This window comes from Lygodium microphyllum, chromosome 19 (genome assembly GCF_053477565.2).
Source record: "Lygodium microphyllum isolate KBCC chromosome 19, Lygodium_microphyllum_v1.1.10, whole genome shotgun sequence".
Taxonomy (NCBI): Eukaryota; Viridiplantae; Streptophyta; class Polypodiopsida; order Schizaeales; family Lygodiaceae; genus Lygodium; species Lygodium microphyllum.
In genome coordinates, this window is record NC_141153.1 from 85365363 (window position 1) to 85385443 (window position 20081).

Sequence of the window (20081 nt, forward strand, 5' to 3'; positions counted from 1 at the left end):
ATGGATGTGAAGTTTGCCTTCTTGAATGGCCGCTTTTAGGAGGAGATTTATGGTGACTAGCCTCCAAGCTTCAATGTGCTTGGAAAGGAGGACCATGTCTACCATTTACGGAAGGCGCCCTGTGGCCTGAAGCGAGATCCTAGGGCTTGGTACCAACATATTGATCAGTTCATCTTTCAAAGTGGCTTCCAACGATCAAACCATGACCCCAACCTTTCCTATTTGGTTGCGATATGCCGCCAAGAGTTTGACATGGTTGATTCGGGTATCCTTCTTTTTCCTGGTGTCTTGAGATGTACCAAATGGCACATGGCATTTCTATCTCACAACACAGGTGCATCTGTGAGCTACTTTTGGAATTTGGTATGGATCAATATAAGTCCATATCTGGCCCCATGGACCCAAAGTCCAAACTTTCTATCTCAAGAGTTCCCTTGAACCTTCCAGATGGCACTAGATTCAGGTGCCTTGTTGTGGTATCAGTAGTCGTTTGTGTCTTGACAGTCATCCCCCTGCCTGTGAGCCTCAGTTTCAGTCAGATGGGGACATAAGTATCTTTGACATTTTGTCTCTCTGTCATTTCATGTGTTTTGACGAAGGAGGCAGCTCATCTGTCCAGTTATTGAGCTCATTGTGTTTCTTTTTTAGTAGCTGGAGGTTGGTTTCACATTGATCAGATAGGATGACTAGCTTTTCTTGTTGGTGGCAGCATTTGTTGATTATTTTCTTGCTGTTTAGTCAGGTTGGCTAGCTTTTGGGGCATGTTTTAGCAGCAGTAGGCCAGTTTCCAGCTTATTGGCTATTTATAGCCAGTCTCTAGTGGCTGGTTATTCATTCTTCTTTTTCTATTTCAGCACACCCTGACATTTGGGACTCTCCTCTATCATCTAGTGATGCCTTTTGTAATCAGCCTCATCCAGTGGCTGTGCCCTCACCAATGCTTTGGACTGCATGTAGGGACTGATCAGTCCTCACTGTATTCAGCACTCTATTGGAGTTCAGTGCAGATTTTCTTCTTCCATTCTCTTTTTTTGTTGCAGTCTCTCTTGTCCCTTCTTACTCTGTGTTTGTGTTCTTCTTCCGTTGCGCACTCTCACATGTATGCGCATTTCTTACTACCTTGATACTTGGTCCAATGGAGGTTCCTTGCATAGCTTCCACTTTGGACCAAGTAGCTCTTTGGGATGTGCTCAACCCTAGAGCTCGATCTTTTCTCTTTATGAGTTTGCAAGATTTTGTCCATGTGCATGTGCACAAACTTCAAACTGCATTGGAGGTTTGGATAAAGTTAGCTTCTGTCTATTAGCTAAAGACCTTTGACTATCGTATTACAATAGAGAAGCAGCTGTGAATGCTTTCCATCATTGACATTCCTTCCAAGAGGACAACATCAACAAGATGGAGGAGTTACGATATGAGCTTGCATCCCTTAGTAGGATGATTTCATTCAACATTATGGCAATGAGTCTTATCACTCATCTCCCATTTCTGAAGTATGATGTCTTCTATACTAGCCTACTCACCTTCAAAGTTCAGGAGACCATTTTGTGGGATGAAAACTTTTACTAAAGGTTTAGGAGGGGGCAACAAGAAGGACAAGAAGGCCAAGGATAAGTAAACGAAGCAAGTCAAGTGCTCTTAGACTTCTTTGGACTCCAACATAACTTTAGAGGGGAAGCCTAAATGCCCACATTGTGGGAAGGGCCAAACATCTTCTATGTTGTGGCATTATTGTCTTACTTTATGAAGACTCCTTTGTAGGCCCATTGGAGAGCCGCTTTACACATGGTGCACTATCTACAAGGGACTAGATCCTATAAGATCATGTACAGAGAGGGAGCCACTCTAGCTAGATGGAGTGACTTAGATTGGGTTGGAGATGTGGCACTACATGTTTTGCCTTCCCCTTGGATTGGGAGCCATCTCATGGGGTAAATAGTAGCCTACTGCGGCATAATCTTTTGTAGATGTTGAGTATCATGCCCCTGCTTTACCATGTAGGAGGCAATTTGGCTTCACCAAAGGTTGGCAAAGATTGGATTTCCACAAACAAGACCCATAGAGCTACATGTGGATAACCAGAGTGCTTTGGCTCTAGTGAAGAACCTGTTGATGAGTGCTGGAGGATCAAGACAGAGTGCAGCTCAGATATGCACAATGAGAAAGAAAGTGAGGAGTAGAGAGGGTGGAAGAGAGTGAAGGCACGACACTCAATGTGTGGGTACAATGACAAAGTGTACAACTTTAGGTTTTTTGATAATATATATAAAGTACATGTGTAAGGGTGCGTATACACCAAGGTTACAGCTGTACGTACACACAGATCATATTGTACGGATCGATCCGTACGTGTACGGATCGATCCGTATGTTTATTTTTTTTGAAAACTCCTTTTTGACCTTCAACATACGAATTTGGGATTATTTCGGAATTTCGCCTGCAGTGCTTTGTTTCGCTCTGTCTCTGCACACTGTGCACATTGCAACCAGGTGATTCTCACGCTCTCTCTCGCTCATGGCCTTGGTCCCTCATGATGCATCTCTCTCTCTCTCTCTCTCTCTCTCTCTCTCTCTTTTTTCGTAAAAGGTAATTGTATTAATTACGAAAAAAATACAAGATTACTTGATTACAAGATACATGACGACAATCCAAGCCATCATGTGAAGAGGTTCTAAGAACTACAAGTTACAATGTCATGGCAAGGATGCGGAGGAAATTGCCATATGCCAGGGACGGAAGTCCTCCGTAGAGAGCAAATCAGAACGATGGAGAAGAGCTAACTGCCAATACAAGAGGCCCTTAAGCCTCACAATATGCCGCTGAACATTATAGGCGGAGTCAAACAGAAAAGCATTCCGAATGGTCCAGTTATGCCAACAGCCCCAGTATCGAAAAAAGTGATACATGAGCTTCATATGTGGCTGTGCGGGAGTAGGGTATTTGGGCTGGCCAAAAACCCAATCAAAGGGGCGCAGGGTGATACCAACCACCCCTCGCCAAACAGCCGACAAAAATAACCAGACTTTCTTAGCGACGGGGCAAGAAATAAATCGGTGGCGGGCGGATTCCATAGTAGTGGTGCAAAAGAAACAGGTGCCATTGGAGATTCGTCGCTTGGAAAGAGCCGAAGCAAGCGGAAGACCCCCAATCATCACTCTCCAAAGAAAGACTTTATATTTAAAGGGTGTCTTGTTCAACCAGCCCTCCATCACAGTTGCTCTCCACCATGACCGGGATTTACACAATCCCCATAAAGCATTCGCTTTAGTAACTAGCCATTGATGATCTTTAATCAGAAGATGATACACTTGGTTAGCAGAAGCTTTGCTCAAATTCAGCCGGCCTTGTAGGTCCCAATCCTGCCAGGGATGATCCGAAGCAAGAGCAGGAAAGGGTTGTCTGCTCTGGAGCACCGTCAAAAGCTGTTCCCATAAAGGCCTATATCCACGAGGGATCCTGAAAAGCCTCCTAGCTGTACGAAACGATATAAGCACATTGCGATTGGCAAGGGTGGCATCCGCAACCGAAGACAAGCCCAAACGTGCCATCCGGTTGAATTGTGGTCTAAGCTCATGTTTACCTTCCCACGAAAGTAAACGCGAGACTGCCAGTAATTCCAATTGAAAAGAGTTAGTAGCCAAGCGATCCTCCGTTGGATGCCACTGAGCCTTTTGAAGGACATGTTTCCAGGAACATACCAAATGAGTAAGCAGCGATGAAGAAGAACTGGAGAACCGCGAATCAGCATTAAGAACATGCCACCAAGAACTCCGGATTTGGGTATTGCCATGCAGAAGCCCATGGCCCTCAAGGAAATAACGGGCTATAGCGACCCACGGATGATGATCCGAGCACATGGCGCAGAAAAGCGACTAACGAAGTGCCTGTATGTGAGTTTGGGCATCTAAAATAGCTCCGCCACCCATGCGTTTGGGGGTGCACGCATGCTACCACGAGATCCAGGAAATACCTGCATGTAATGAGTCCTTCCATAGCATGAAGCGAATAGACTGAGTAAGAGCATTCAGAGTCGTAGTAGTCCAGGGCAACAATGGCAAGAAATATGTGAGCATTGGCAACATAATTGTCTGGGCTACTTTGAGGCGAACATGGAAAGGCCAGGCCTGAGACTTCCAATACATAAACTTAGCCACCATTTTCTGAGAAATCCACTGCAGAAGCTGCTTTGGAGGAAGATCAACACCCAAAGGGTATCCAAGATGCCTGACAATGGAGCCACGAGGAACAACCAGACCCTGCCAGTCCAAGGACTGCAAATCCGACTCCGTGCAGCTTAGAATGGCTGATTTGAGCGCATTGATACGAAGGCCGGACGCCTGACCAAAGAGACCCCAAACATCCAATGCTTTTCGAAGGTTATCCTTGTCCGCACGCAAAATCATAAAGGTATCATCCGCCAAGGATTGGCTAATGAAGAGCTGTCCTGTAGGAAGCGACAGTCCGGCCAACTGAGAAGAGGCGGCCATATGTGATAACATGGAAAGAACTGGATGTGTCGCAAGGGCAAAGAATAAAGGGCTCAAAGGGCACCCCTGTCTGACAGAACGGGCAAGGACAAATGGCTCAGTAACACCTCCGTTCAGCATGACTCGCGAAGACGCCGCAGCACTAATGGTGTAGATTAGACGAGACATCCGAGCACCAAAGCCCATAGCAGACATAAGTTCAGCAACGAAAGACCAGTCCAGATAGTCAAAAGCCTTTTCCAGGTCCAGTTGAATCAGTACTACCTCCTGATTAGAATGCCTGGCATAATCAATGGCCAATTGGGCATTCAAAACATTGTGTAGAATATTTCGGCCCTTAATGAAACCATACTCGAGAGGGTGCACAAGGGCAGGGAGATGCTTATGGAGCCGATTCGCCATTACTTTGGAAAAGATTTTGTACATTGAACCCATCAAAGAAATTGGGCGCCACTGTGTCAACTTAGATGGCGAAGGAACTTTTGGAAGCAGTTTAATAAGTCCTTGTTTCCATGAGGGAGGCATGATCCCCGTTTCCCACACCTGCTGAAACAAAGCCTGCAATGGTTTCGCCAGTTGGGTAGCGAAAGCTTCAAAGAACTCATTGGTGAGACCATCCCAACCCGGACTTTTATCTTTGGGCAAGTGTAACAAGACGTCCATAACCTCTGCCTCACCAATATCTGACTCCATAGTAGCTTGCATGTCCTGCGGAAGCTGATTGCGGACCAGGTCATAAAAAACCAAACGGGCCTGAGTAATTTGGGCTGAAGGTGGAGAAGCGGAACCGAGAAGGTCACGGAAATAATTCCTGCACATATGCACAATAGTTTGTGGATCCAGGATAAGGTGGCCTTCTGCATCCTCGAGTCTGGTCAGATTCTCTCGAGCAGGAGAGGCATGGAGAGCTCGAAAGAACTTATGGGTCTGACATGCACTATCTTGCAAAGTCTCTGTCAGATGTTGCAATTTGGCCTGCTGATACGATTTTAACTGAAATTCTTTAATAAGATCGGCCACCCGCATGGCCAGTGCAAGCAGAAATGCATCATCTGGAGTGTCCACCAGCAGGGAGCGAACCAAAACCAGCAGGTCCGCCGCTGCCTGTCGACGGCGCCGACAAAGAGAGGCATGATAGATCCCATACTGTCGAGCAACCCGCTGCACATTAGAGAGCAAACTTTCAAATGACGCAGTGCCCTGAGAGGAAAAGTCCAAGAAGAATCTGTCAAGCAATTGCTGCATATAGCCCTGAAAAGTTGCATGCTTCAAGTAGGACAAGTTGAAACGCAAAGGGAGTCTCTCCAGAAATTGCTTGAAAGGTGCAATGGGTTGTGCAAGCAACTCGAACTGCAGAGGGAAATGGTCCGACAAGGCATATTGCTGCAGCACTTTTATTTCGAGCATCTCAGGCAGAAAATCATCATTCTGCATGATATATATACGGTCCAACCGCGACCATGTTGTTGCATACTGGGCCGAATGGAAAGTAAATCCTGTAGAAGACGGGTGTAGCCAGGACCAGAGATCTTGCTTAAGAACAGCAAGAGCCAACTCATGCCACATACGACTTTCCGGCGCATCCATTACCGAGTGCTCCGATGTGGACTGGGAAGAATCAACACACATATTGAAATCCCCCATGAAGAAGCCCCGTCTGCCAAGTGACAAGGAAGTCTGCAAAGTCTGCCAAAGCTCGCGGCGAGATAACGAATCATTCGGAGCATAGAGGCCAAGTAACCATAAGATTTCCCCTTCGAATAAAATTTCAACCACCAAACAGCGGCCGTGAACATCATTTTTAATAAGAACAGGCTGATATTTGGCATGTACAATCATGAGCACACCCGAATAATGCATGGCCTGTGTTCCTGCATAGAACAAACGAAAGCCATGGCAATCCACAACTTTTCCGGCGTCACCGTGACTCTTGTGCTCAACAGCGCACAGGACATCCCACTGATTCTCATACAATGCAGTCCACATGGCATGTTGCTTGTGTCGAGAACAAATTCCTTGCACATTCCACGTGGCTATTTTCATGTGTATGCAAAACGCAATCAGGTACGAGGCACAACTTGCCTCGATTTGACTTTGTCGGCGAGAATGTCCAGGACTCCCTCATCCAAGAAATCCGCCAACACCGCAAAAGAGTTCTGAGGACCAGATTTGGAAGTAGACGGCATATCTGCTTGCTTGGGGTTGGAACGTAGATAACGACGGTCCCACGGGGTAATGACGTTACCTCTGGTATCAAAAGCCAGCTTTGCAGGTGGACCCTTTAGACGATCCGAATACATTTTCTTGGCGGGCTGAGGACGGGGGGCTGAGGAAACCATAGCAGGAGCAGAGTGCTCGGAAGACAACATTTCCTTCCTGTGCATATATGTACGCATGGAATCTTGCGAGGTAGTAGGCACAGTACTCTCCATGCCAGCATCAATCCTGTTGCCTTTTTTTTGCACGTACTTCAACCCAATCAGTGGCACGGGAATCCAGACCCGAAACCTGTTGTTTACCTTTGGCCAGAACTTGGGGCGGGTGGATAGTATCCAGTGACGGAGCATCACACACCATATCTTCCATGGGCGGAGCAACATTGCCCGCATCTGAAATGTGTTGCTGCTCTGGGCATTCGGCCATAAAGTGCCCCAACTGTCCACAGGAAAAGCAATGGCCTGCAAAATTGCCCCATTTCAAACGAAAGTGTAACGGATGCATGCCAGAGCGATTGAGGCGTAACCAAGCAGGCCTTTTCCTTGCAGTATCCCATAACATGCACAAGCGGTTGCGATTCACAGCCCTGAGACTGGGAGGGACCAGAACCGTGCCCACAGCGGCCATAGCATCCTTCAATAGCGGCCAATAAACAGCCGAACAATTTTCCACTTCTACCCACACAGGGCATTCACGTTGCAGGAGGCGCTGAAAATCTGCCATCGGGCGCCATGGAACCACATGAACCAACCGACGATAAAAAAACAAAGGCAGTTTAGACAGGAGAGCAGCAGGTGCGTCTCAGTTTTCAAGAGGACCTCAAAAAAACCTCGGGACCCAACAAAAATCTCTTCAACACATTCCCCTTGTAGCAGACTCTGCAGCCATTGGCGAATACGGGAAAGCAGCGGGATTCGACCAGTGAAGAAGAGTATCACAGCGCGATCATAAAACACCGAAAAGGAGCGTAGGACAGTTTTGGGATCGACGGTAGCTTCGAGAACATCGTCACGTGCAGAGTCAGAGAAGGCTTCCTGATTATGTTGAACATATTCGCCAAGCAGAGTGTTGGCAAATTCCAGCAGATGCTCCCAGTCCACCTCCTGAGAGTCCACAGAATCTGAAGCAACCTGCGCATAGGAACGATCCTGAATAACACCTATCTCTTCCGAGGTATGCTTGGTACGTTTACCCGCAGGCTGGATGTCAGGACCCGGGGGCATCTCTTCAGTGCACGGAACCATATCCTCCGGTTCCTCAGCATCAGAATCCGGGCCAAGTGCTGCCACCGTTTGGTCGATGAAATCCAGATCCAAACCAGCCATCTTGTATGACGAGCTGATCTCGAAGGAGGACTGACGCACAGTGCAGATCACTGTCGGCTGAGTTAGAAATTTGCACCCCTGTAAGCTGGTTGTGCACACGGCGGAGGACGACCCTCAGGACGTCACACGAACAGGTTGCAGGCGTTAAAAGCCTGGGGCGACCAGCACGGTGGCTGACTGGCGAGGGCAGCGTCTCTCAGGCGTCGACGGGGCCACAGCCACACTGATGCAGAGGAAACGAGCACAGGCAGCGCAGGTGGGCGGTCGTCAGGCGAGCCGGATCCGACAGGCACAGGCAAACAGGGGCGGGACAGGCGGACAAGCTCTAGGCGTCGACGGTGCGCACTGTCAGGGTGCGCAGGTCAGGCGAGGGCAGGGACAGGACGAGGCTACGTGGCGACGGGGCAACCTGGCTCGTGGGCGACGGGGCGCGCAGGCGACGGGGCAGGCAGGCGACGGGGCGCGCAGGCGACGGGGCACTCAGGCGACGGGGCGCGACGGGGCACTAAGACGACGGGGCGCGCAGGCACTCAGACGCTTTGGCGACGGGGCCAGCAGGTGCGCTCTCTCTCTCTCTCGCTCTCTCTCTCTCTCTCGCACCTGCAGTAGGCGACGGGCTGCCCTAGACGAGCAGGAGAGGCAGAGAAATCGCTGCCGCAGTCAGGTCACGGACAGGTTCACCATCGCCATCGCCATCCTCTTGCGCGCCATCGATCTCTCTCTCTCTCTCTCTCTCTCTCTCTCTCTCTCTCTCTCTCTCAACCGCGAGCGGCCAATGTACATGATTAATCTCGTCTCTCTCTCGCTCCCTCCCGAGTCCCTCTCCCTCTCTCTCTCTCTCTCTTTTTTTTTTCGTAAAAGGTAATTGTATTAATTACGAAAAAAATACAAGATTACTTGATTACAAGATACATGACGACAATCTAAGCTATCATGTGAAGAGGTTCTAAGTACTATAAGTTACAATGTCATGGCAAAGACGCGGAGGAAATTGCCATATGCCAGGGACGTAAGTCCTCCCTAGAGAGGAAATCAGAATGGTGGAGAAGAGCTAACTGCCAATACAAGAGGCCCTTAAGCCTCGCAATATGCCGCTGAACATTATAGGCGGAGTCAAAAAGAAAAGCATTTCGAATGGTCCAGTTATGCCAACAGCCCCAATATTGAAGAAAGTGATACTTGAGCTTCATATGTGGCTGTGCCGGAGTGGGGTATTTGGGCTGGCCAAAAACCCAATCAAAGGGGCGCAGGGTGAAACCAACCACCCCTTGCCAAATAGTAGACAAAAATAACCAAACTTTCTTAGCGATGGGGCAAGAAATAAATCGGTGGCGGGCGGATTCCACAGTAGTGGTGCAGAAGAAACAGGTGCCATTGGAGATTCGTCGCTTGGAAAGAGTTGAAGCAAGCGGAAGACCACCAATCATCACTCTCCAAAGAAAGACTTTATATTTAAAGGGTGTCTTGTTCAACCAGCCCTCCATCACAGTTGCCCTCCACCATGACCGGGATTTACGCAATCCCCATAAAGCATTCGCTTTAGTAACTAGCCATTGATGATCTTTAATCAGAAGATGATACACTTGGTTAGCAGAAGCTTTGCTTAAATTCAGCCGGCCTTGTAGGTCCCAATCCTGCCAGGGACGATCCGAAGCAAGGGCAGGAAAGGGTTGTCTGCTCTGGAGCACCCTCAAAAGCTGTTCCCATAAAGGCCTATATCCACGAGGGATCCTGAAAAGCCTCCTAGCTGTACGAAACGATATAAGCACATTGCGACTGGCAAGGGTGGCATCCGCAACCGAAGACAAGCCCAAATGTGCCATCCGGTTGAATTGTGGTCTAAGCTCATGTTTACCTTCCCACGAAAGTAAACGCGAGACTGCCAGTAATTCCAATTGAAAAGAGTTAGTAGCTAAGCGATCCTCCGTTGGATGCCACTGAGCCTTCTGGAGGACGTGTTTCCAGGAACATACCAAATGAGTAAGCAGCGATGAAGAAGAACTGGAGAACCGCGAATTAGCATTAAGAACATGCCACCAAGAACTCCGGATTTGGGTATTGCCATGCAGAAGCCCATGGCCCTCAAGGAAATAACGGGCTATATCGACCCACGGATGATGATCCGAGCACATGGCGTGGAAAAGAGACCAACGGAGTGCCTGCATGTGAGTTTGGGCATCTAAAATAGCTCCGCCACCCATGCGTTTGGGGGTGCACGCATGCGACCACGAGATCCAGGAAATACCTGCATGCAATGAGTCCTTCTTCCATAGCATGAAGCGAATAGACTGAGTAAGAGCATTCAGAGTCGTAGTAGTCCAGGGCAACAATGGCAAGAAATATGTGAGCATTGGCAACATAATTGTCTGGGCTACTTTGAGGCGAACATGGAAGGGCCAAGCCTGAGACTTCCAATACATAAACTTAGCCACCATTTTCTGAGAAATCCACTGCAGAAGCTGCTTTGGGGGAACATCAACACCCAAAGGGTACCCAAGATGCCTGACAATGGAGCCACGAGGAACAACCAGACCCTGCCAGTCCAAGGACTGCAAATCCGACTCCGTGCAGCTTAGAATGGCTGATTTGAGCGCATTGATACGAAGGCCGGACGCCTGACCAAAGAGACCCCAAACATCCAATGCTTTTCGAAGGTTATCCTTGTCCGCACGCAAAATCATAAAGGTATCATCCGCCAGGGATTGGCTAATGAAGTGCTGTCCTATAGGAAGCGACAGTCCGGCCACTTGAGAAGAGGTTGCCATATGAGATAACATGGAAAGAACTGGATGTGTCGCAAGGGCAAAGAATAAAGGGCTCAAAGGGCACCCCTGTCTGACAGAACGGGCAAGGACAAATGGCTCAGTAACACCTCCGTTCAGCATGACTCGCGAAGACGCCGCAGCGCTAATGGTGTAGATTAGACGAGACATCCGAGCACCAAAGCCCATAGCAGACATAAGTTCAGCAACGAAAGACCAGTCCAGATAGTCAAAAGCCTTTTCCAGGTCCAGTTGAATCAGTACTACCTCCTGATTAGAATGCCTTGCATAATCAATTGCCAGTTGAGCATTCAATACATTGTGTAGAATATTTCGGCCCTTAATGAAACCATACTGGAGAGGGTGCACAAGGGCAGGGAGATGCTTATGGAGCCGATTCGCCATTACTTTGGAAAAGATTTTGTACATTGAACCCATCAAAGAAATTGGGCGCCACTGTGTCAACTTAGATGGCGAAGGAACTTTTGGAAGCAGTTTAATAAGTCCTTCTTTCCATGAGGAAGGCATGATCTCCGTTTCCCACACCTGCTGAAACAAAGCCTGCAATGGTTTCGCCAGTTGGGTAGCAAAAGCTTCAAAGAACTCATTGGTGAGACCATCCCAACCCAGACTTTTATCCTTGGGCAAGTGTAACAAGACGTCCATAACCTCTGCCTCACAAATATCTGACTCCATAGTAGCTTGCATGTCCTGCGGAAGCTGATTGCGGACCAGGTCATAAAAAACCAAACGGGCCTGAGTAATTTGGGCTGAAGGTGGAGAAGTGGAACCGAGAAGGTCGCGGAAATAATTCCTGCACATATGCACAATAGTCTGTGGATCCAGGATAAGGTGGCCTTCTGCATCCTGGAGTCTGGTCATATTCTCTCGAGCAGGAGAGGCGTGGAGAGCTCGAAAGAACTTATGGGTCTGACATGCACTATCTTGCAAAGTCTCTGTCAGATGTTGCAATTTGGCTTGCTGATATGATTTCAACTGGAATTCTTTAATAAGATCAGCCAACCGCATGGCCAGTGCGAGCAGAAATGCATCATCCGGAGTGTCCACCAGCAGAGAACGAACCAAAACCAGCAGGTCCTCCGCTGCCTGTCGACGCCGCTGACAAAGAGAGGCATGATAGATCCCATACTGCCGAGCAACCCGCTGCACATTAGAGAGCAATCTTTCAAATGACGCAGTGCCCTGAGAGGAAAAGTCCAAGAAGAATCTGTCAATCAATTGCTGCATATAGCCCTGAAAGATTGCATGCTTCAAGTAAGACGAGTTGAAACGCAAAGGGAATCTCTCCAGAAATTGCTTGAAAGGTGCAATGGGTTGTGCAAGCAACTCGAGCTGCAGAGGGAAATGGCCCGACAAGGCATATTGCTGCAACACTTTTATTTCGAGCATCTCAGGAAGAAAATCATCATTCTGCATGATATATATACGGTCCAACCGCGACCATGTTGTTGCATACTGGGCAGAATGGTAAGTAAACCCTGTAGAAGACGGGTGTAGCCAGGACCAGAGATCTTGCTTAAGAACAGCAAGAGCCAACTCATGCCACATACGACTTTCCGGCGCATCCATTACCGAATGCTCCGATGTGGACTGGGAAGAATCAACACACATATTGAAATCCCTCATGAAGAAGCCCCGTCTGCCAAGTGACAAGGAGGTCTGCAAAGTCTGCCAAAGCTCTCGGCGAGATAACGAATCATTCGGAGCATAGAGGCCAAGTAACCATAAGATTTCCCCTTCGAATAAAATTTCAATCACCAAAAAGCGGCCATGAACATCATTTTTAATAAGAACAGGCTGATATTTGTCATGTACAATCATGAGCACACCCGAATAATGCATGGCCTGTGTTCCTGCATAGAACAAACGAAAGCCATGGCAATCCACAACTTTTCCGGCTTCACCGTGACTCTTGTGCTCAACAGCGCACAGGACATCCCACTGATTCTCATACAATGCAGTCCACATGGCATGTTGCTTGTGTCGAGAACAAATTCCTCGCACATTCCATGTGGCTATTTTCACGTGTATTCAAAACAAAATCAGGTACGAGGCACAGCTTGCCTCGATTTGACTTTGTCGGCGAGAATGTCCAGGACTCCCTCGTCCAAGAAATCCGCCAACACCGCAAAAGAGTTCTGAGGACCAGATTTGGAAGTAGACGGCATATCTGCTGGCTTGGGGTTGGACCGGGGATAACGACGGTCCCATGGGGTAATGACGTTGCCTCTGGTATCAAAAGCCAGCTTAGCAGGTGGACCCTTTGGACGATCCGAATACATTTTCCTGGCGGGCTGAGGACGGGGGGCAGAGGAAACCATAGCAGGAGCAGAGCGCTCGGAAGACAACATTTCCTTCCTGCGCATATATGTACGCATGGAATCTTGTGAGGTAATAGGCACAGTATTCTCCATGCCAGCAACAATCCTGTTGCCTTTTTTTGCACGTACTTCAACCCAATCAGTGGCACGGGAATCCAGACCCGAAACCTGTTGTTTACCTTTGGCCAGAACTTGGGGCGGGTGGATAGTATCCAGCGACGGAGCATCACACACCATATCTTCCATGGGCGGCGCAACATGGCCAACATGTGAAGTGTGTTGCTGCTCCGGGCATTCGGCCATAAAATGCCCCAACTGTCCACAGGAAAAGCAATGTCCTGCAAAATTGCCCCATTTCAAACGAAAGTGTAACTGATGCATGCCAGAGCAATTGAGGCGTAACCAAGCAGGCCTTTTCCTTGCAGTGTCCCATAACATACACAAGCGGTTGCGATTCACAGCCCTGAGACTGGGAGGGACCAGAACCGTGCCCACAGCGGCCATAGCATCCTTCAATAGTGGCCAATAAATAGCCGGACAATTTTCCACTTCTACCCACACAGGGCATTCACGTTGCAGGAGGCGCTGAAAATCTGCCATCGGGCGCCATGGAACCACATGAACCAACCGGCGATCAAAAAACAAAGGCAGTTTAGACAGGAGAGCAGCACGGTGCGTCTCAGATTTCAACAGGACCTGAAAAAAACCTCGGGACCCAACAAAAATCTCTTCAACACATTCCCCTTGTAGCAGACTCTGCAGCCATTGGCGAATACGGGAAAGCAGCGGGATTAGACCAGTGAAGAAGAGTATCACAGCGCGATCATAAAACACCGAAAAGGAGCGTAGGACAGTTTTTGGGTCCACGGTGGCTTCCAGAACATCGTCAGGTGCAGAGTCAGAAAAGACTTCCTGATTATGTTGAACATAATCGCCAAGCGGAGTGTTGGCAAATTCCAGCAAATGCTCCCAGTCAACATCCTGAGAGTCCACAGAATCCGAAGCAACCTGCGCATAGGAACGATCCTGATGAACACCTATCTCTTCCGAGGTATGCTTGGTACGTTTACCCGCAGGCTGGATGTCAGGACCCGGGGGCATCTCTTTGGTGCACGGAACCATATCCTCAGGTTCCTCAGCATCAGAATCCGGGCCAAGTGCTGCCACAGTTTGGTCTATGAAATCCAGATCCAAACCAGCCATCGTGTATCACCATCTGATCTCGAAGGAGGACTGACGTACAGTGCAGATCGCTGTGGCTGAGTTAGAAATCTGCACCCCTGTAAGCTGGTTTCTCACACGGCGGAGGACGACCCTCTACTGTATCACAGAATTCTTTCTGTTATGCCAGAAACCTAGAAGAGGCGAATTCTGCAGTGCAGCCGCCTGAGTGGTGGGGCAGAGTGCGCGCAGGACCTGACCAGGACGTCACACGAACAGGTTGCAGGCGTTGACGGGCCGAGGTCGCGAAAGGCAGGTACAGACGACAGGTGGCAGGCATGCAGGGACAGAGCTCGCAGGAGGACAAGGCCAGAGCTCGCCGAAGGTAGAAATGGCACAGGCGAACACACAAAAGCAGGGACGCCCAGGAAAATTGGCCGGAGTGCAACGGCAGTATGGCGAAACGAGACGGGGGCCTGCGTCAAGCGTGGCGCAGTCCACCGACAGCAGGGGAACAGCAACAGGGGCGGCAGTTCGCACGGGCACAGGCGGGCGAGCACGGCGACTGACGAGCATAGGCGGACGAGCATGGGCGACGGCGACTGTCGCGGCGCAGACAGGCGACTGAGGCGGCGGACAGGCGATGGCGTGTCAGGCGACGGCGGCGACAGACGCGATGGCGTGTCAGGCGACGGCGGCTACAGACGCGACGATGGCGTGTCAGGGTTTCGGTCCCGCTCCCGCCATCGCGCGCTCCTTCTCTTCTCTCCAACTCTCTCTCTCTCTCTCTCTCCTCCTCTCTCTCTCTCTCTCTCTCTCTCTCTCTCTTTCTTCCTTTGGAGTAGGCTCTAAGCTCTGTCTCTCTCTTTCTTTGTGTCACACAGCTTTCAGGATCCAATATGCTGAAGCCATGCAACCCCTACTGGCAGGAGCACACCAATGTCATCCGTGTTATTAATACGCCGACCCAAGCTGGTTCTGGCACGCGTAGATGGCAGTGCAAGTATTGCAACTTCGAGCTCACGAGCACAATTTCTCATGTCATGATACACTAGACAAGTATTGGCATCATTGGCAATTGTGGTGGGTGCAAGCAGGTCCCGCAGGATATTAGAGACAAGCTCATTGCTGAGAATTCATCAACAGCAAAGGGTTCAAAGAAGGTAAGGGGCAGCTAGCACACTCAAGATGCACTTCATGATGCGCTTGTGGGGGAGATGGGTGATTCTTCTACACAGGATAGCCAGCCTACAGGGGGCAGAAAGAGGGCCCGTGTCATGCAGGAGGTTGATGAGGATGATGATGCACATGTGCTGAGACAGAGTACTTTTGTGTCATCTCTTTCGTGGCTGAAAGAGAGACAAAAAGTGGCTGAGATGGAGATTGCTCGCACTCTTGTGGAGTACATCTCCTTCAATGTACTGAGGACTAATGAATGGAAGAGAATGGTGAGGGCCATAGCAGAGGTTGGCCACACAGACTCGTGGTCCGGGGTGGAGTATAACAAAATGCGTATCATGATGCTTGAAGAGTAGAAAGCCTTGATAGACAAGGCATTGGTACCTGTCAAGGCAGGATGGCAGTCTTTTGGGTGCACCATCATATTTGATGGCTGGAGTGATATGCGTAGACGACACATTATCAATATTTTGGTGTCCTCATGTCTTGGCACATACTTCTTGCGGACTGCGGATGCAGGAAAGGCAAGAGAATCCATCAGTGCTAAGTTTATTTATCACCACATTAGACAGACAATTTTGGAGACAAACAATGCTTCAAATTGCAAGCGTATGGGTGAATTGGTCGAGGCAGAGTTTCCTCGCATTGCTTGGACTCCTTGTGCTGCACATTGCTTGGACTTGCTGATGGAGGGTATTGGAAAGTTGCCATGGGTGCAACCTCATGTTGGAGATGCCACGAAGATTACTACATTTTTCCCGAAAAAAACATCAGGCTTTGGCCATCTTCAAGAGCCATAGTGCACTTGATATGGTGTGACCCTCGAAGACTAGGTTTTCTTATATGTTCCTGGTCTTGCAGAGGCTTTTTAGATTGCGGGACCCAATACTACAGACTGTGGTGGACTCGAAATGGAGGTTTATGCACCATGCGCAGACAGAGGCCACTAGATACATTCAGCGGAAAGTGCTTGATGAGGCCTTTTGGATAGAGGTACAAAGCTTGACAGTGGCATTGCAGCCTATCCATGTTCTCCTCCGAGTCACAGATATGGAGGGCTCTACTCTTGGACTAGTCTATCATCTCTTCAAGCGCCATATTGCCGCTTGTACGACATTGACGGAGTCTCGGTGAGTGTACACTTGGATATTGTTCTTGGCTGATTATATTAATATTAGATAATATGCACATTGCAACAATATGTTTAAAGTTATATTATATAATGACTGTTGGAATGTTGGCTTGTCGCCGGGGTGACATCCTGGCTATTGTAGAGCGGCGATGGTTGTTTATGAGCCGTCTCATTCATGGGATGGCTGCATTGCTTCATCCCTTCTACAAGAAGCCAGAGCTGTTTAGTGAGAACACTTTGCTCACACAGAAAGACTAGTACATCAACATAATGTATGACGAGGATGAGCAACTTGAGGTTGATGCAAAGATGGTGAGTTTTATGAACATCTAGGACCATCCTTTGCTAGAGCGGTGGTTTTGAGAGAGGAGGCGATGAAATTTCCTCTCACGTGGTGCCAGAGCTATGGAAGACAAGGTCTTCCAAAGCTGACTCATCTTGCTCTCCGAATCCTCTCGTAGGTACTCTTGACTCTTTCACAATTGCATCCATCTTTAACGTTTAATTCATTAAGGGTTTTGACTCCAAAATCGTATCGTGATTTGGGATCGTAGGATTGTTCTGTCGGTGCTTGTGAGCGCAATTGGAGCGCCTACTCCTTGGTTCACACGAAGATCCGCAATCGACTTAGTACCGCTCAATTGGAGCGATTAGTGTATTGCCAAACTTACATGAAGCTCGTGCGAGATTATCATGCTTTGGGGACACCCAAGCAGGTATATTTAACTGTCCGATGTCGTACGTCTTTTGACACATTTCAATATAATTAAGTAATTTCTTGTGGTTCTGACTTGTCGGATTTTACTTTTCCACAGGCAGGCTGACCCGTGTGAAGATGATGCCAGCCTCTATTGAGGACGACGTGGAGCAGCATGTCAAAGACGAGCAGGCAGATATTATACGAATCCTTCATAGAGAGTTGGAGAGCATCGATCGCCGTGTCACGAGGTCATGCACATGGGCTTTGGCAATACCTTTGCGTGAGGAGGCTGCAGATTCAGAGAGTGCGAGATGAAGGAGCATTCATCGGGGGAAGCTGCCTGTTTGTAGCGGACTCGCACGAATGAGGCTGTCACTCTCATTCATACTCAGAGAGAGCCAGGAGATGATGATGTAGCACATGGATCTCATGATACATCTTTCACATCATCACATGTGCCTATGATGGCGGAGCCTGAGTATGACGACTAGGGCAATGTCCTGACAGATGGGGACTTGCTCTCTTCTGGTGCATCGTCATCATCATCATCATCATCTGATGAGGAGTTTTGACTCTTAGATCACGTTTCATTGTGGAGTCGAGACTGTGGACCAGCCCTTATGGGCCTTTTGAGGACATTTCTATGATGTAGTGTTGCAGCTTGCTATGTAGTATGTACATTGTATTCAGTTTGTTTTGATGCATTTGCAGCCTTTTAACATGGATGAGAGTTGAGACTTTTGTTGTGTAAACAGTGATTCATCAGTTTATATAGAGCTAAGAGTGGTGATTGGTGATTGAAGATTGATCTCTGATTGAAAACTGGTTTTGGTATATGATGTTTGATTTTTGAAGTAACAAGTTTTACAACACGCGCTAAGGGTTTTGTGATTACTAATCAAATGCGTATTAGCAAAGACCTTATTAGATTGTCTTGTAGGTCTCTCTCACAATTTAAAATGTATTTGGATATTTTTATGTTTATTTTGATATGAAATGCCATATAGATTGATATTTTTTACAATGGTACGTATTTTTATGTACACAAAATTTTTATGTGTATGGAACAACGTACAAATACGTACCGTACATTACGTACAGTACGTATACATCAATCTTGGTACATACCCGAACACCGTAAAAGGCACGATGACCCTTTATTCCCAACAACCTCCCACCTAAAGGCAACGTGCTTGAAGGTAGAGGAAAGAATCAACTAATTCTATGTATGTACAAAACTGAAATACACATATACTATCCAACCCCCATCATCTGGTGGCAATGAGCAAACTACTCTGTTGGAAGACCCTTTGTGAGAAGGTTTGCAAGGTTATCATCTATATGTACCTTGACAACCTCAATGCTCTTGTTGCCAAGTATATCCTTGATAAAATGATACTTCACCTATATGTGCTTTGTCTTTGCATGAAAGACATGAATCCGTGCTAACATGTTAGCACTTTGACTTTCACAGTGGAGGATAGGAATCTCTGTAATGCCAAACTCTCTCACCAGACGTGAAAGCCATAAAGCCTCCCTGCATGCCTCAGCGGCGACAGCCACATACTGTGCCTCTGTAGTAGCATACTTTTGCAGCTTGGATATCCAAGAGATTGCTCCCCTTGTGAATGTGAACACATATCTTGGAGTAGACTTCGTATAGTCATAATGACCAGCATAGTCTGCATCCGTGAAGCCAACAACAGATGACTTCTACTTCCCAAAGTAGATGCACAAGTTCTTTGTGTCCTTAAGGTATCTCATGATACCCTTCATTTCTTCGCGATGCTTTTTGCCAGGATATGCCATATACGTGCTAACCACTCCATTGCAAATGCAATGTTAAGACGTGTAGCAACCATATCATACATCAAGCAATCAACAGCTGAAGCATAAGGAATCTTGGCCATCTCAGCCTTTCCATCATCAGATATAGGGCTGTCATCTGCAGTAAGTTTCACATATGAGACAAAAGTACACCAATGGCTTTCCCTCCCTCCATATTGAAAGGTAGCAAAACCTTAGTAACATACTCATGTTGTGACAGATAGAGAAGACCCTTCGATCTGTCCCTGAGTATACATATGCCAAGAACATAGTAGCTAAGAAACGTGTTTCTTTGAATTTGAAACTTACAAAAGGTTTCTTAAAGTACGAAGAAACGTGGGTGTTTTTATTGATTTTTTCTTTTTTTTTTGTGAGTTGGAATCCAAAACATAGTTTTTTTGACAAAAACTATTGCGCAATATTAAACATGACGATGATAATGTGTAATGACTCGTGAGGGCTCAAGATTTTGGATGAGAGACTGACTCATTTTTTTGTGATTTTGTTTAGTTATTGGACTTTGTCAATCGAGTATCTATTCTTGTCTTGAGATTTGAATATTTTATGACTTTAGTCTCATTTATGAGTTATTTATGATATATCACGATTCATTCTCTATTTTGATATTTTGTCAGTTTGTTTTAAAATGAGAATCACGATGTTGCAACTTGACTTAGTCCATATTATAGATAGGCTATTTACATGTTAATTTTACTTTTCTTTGTATGATACGTATGAATCATAATGTTTGAGTTCTAAACCATAGTATAGCTTGCTAATTTTGACATAAGTGACAAGTCCATAATGGATCATGGATATGTAACATATAATGCATTATTCTCAATTGACTCTATTATCACTCAAGCTCAATTAGCCATTCTTTGTTTAACAGAGAGTTTCATAGAGGTTTAGAACCTCTTTCCCCAATCAAAACTATTAAAAATCCCTG

At 47.4% G+C, this 20081-nt stretch overlaps 1 protein-coding gene and 1 pseudogene across 1 annotated transcript in view; both read left to right on the forward strand.

Moving 5' to 3' along the window:
* LOC148020113 (outer envelope protein) overlaps positions 1-20081 on the forward strand; it is an 88568-nt gene that overhangs the window by 60791 nt on the left and 7696 nt on the right. The gene's annotated exons all lie outside the window — the stretch shown is intronic.
* On the forward strand, positions 15565-17877 carry LOC148020114 (uncharacterized; annotated as a pseudogene).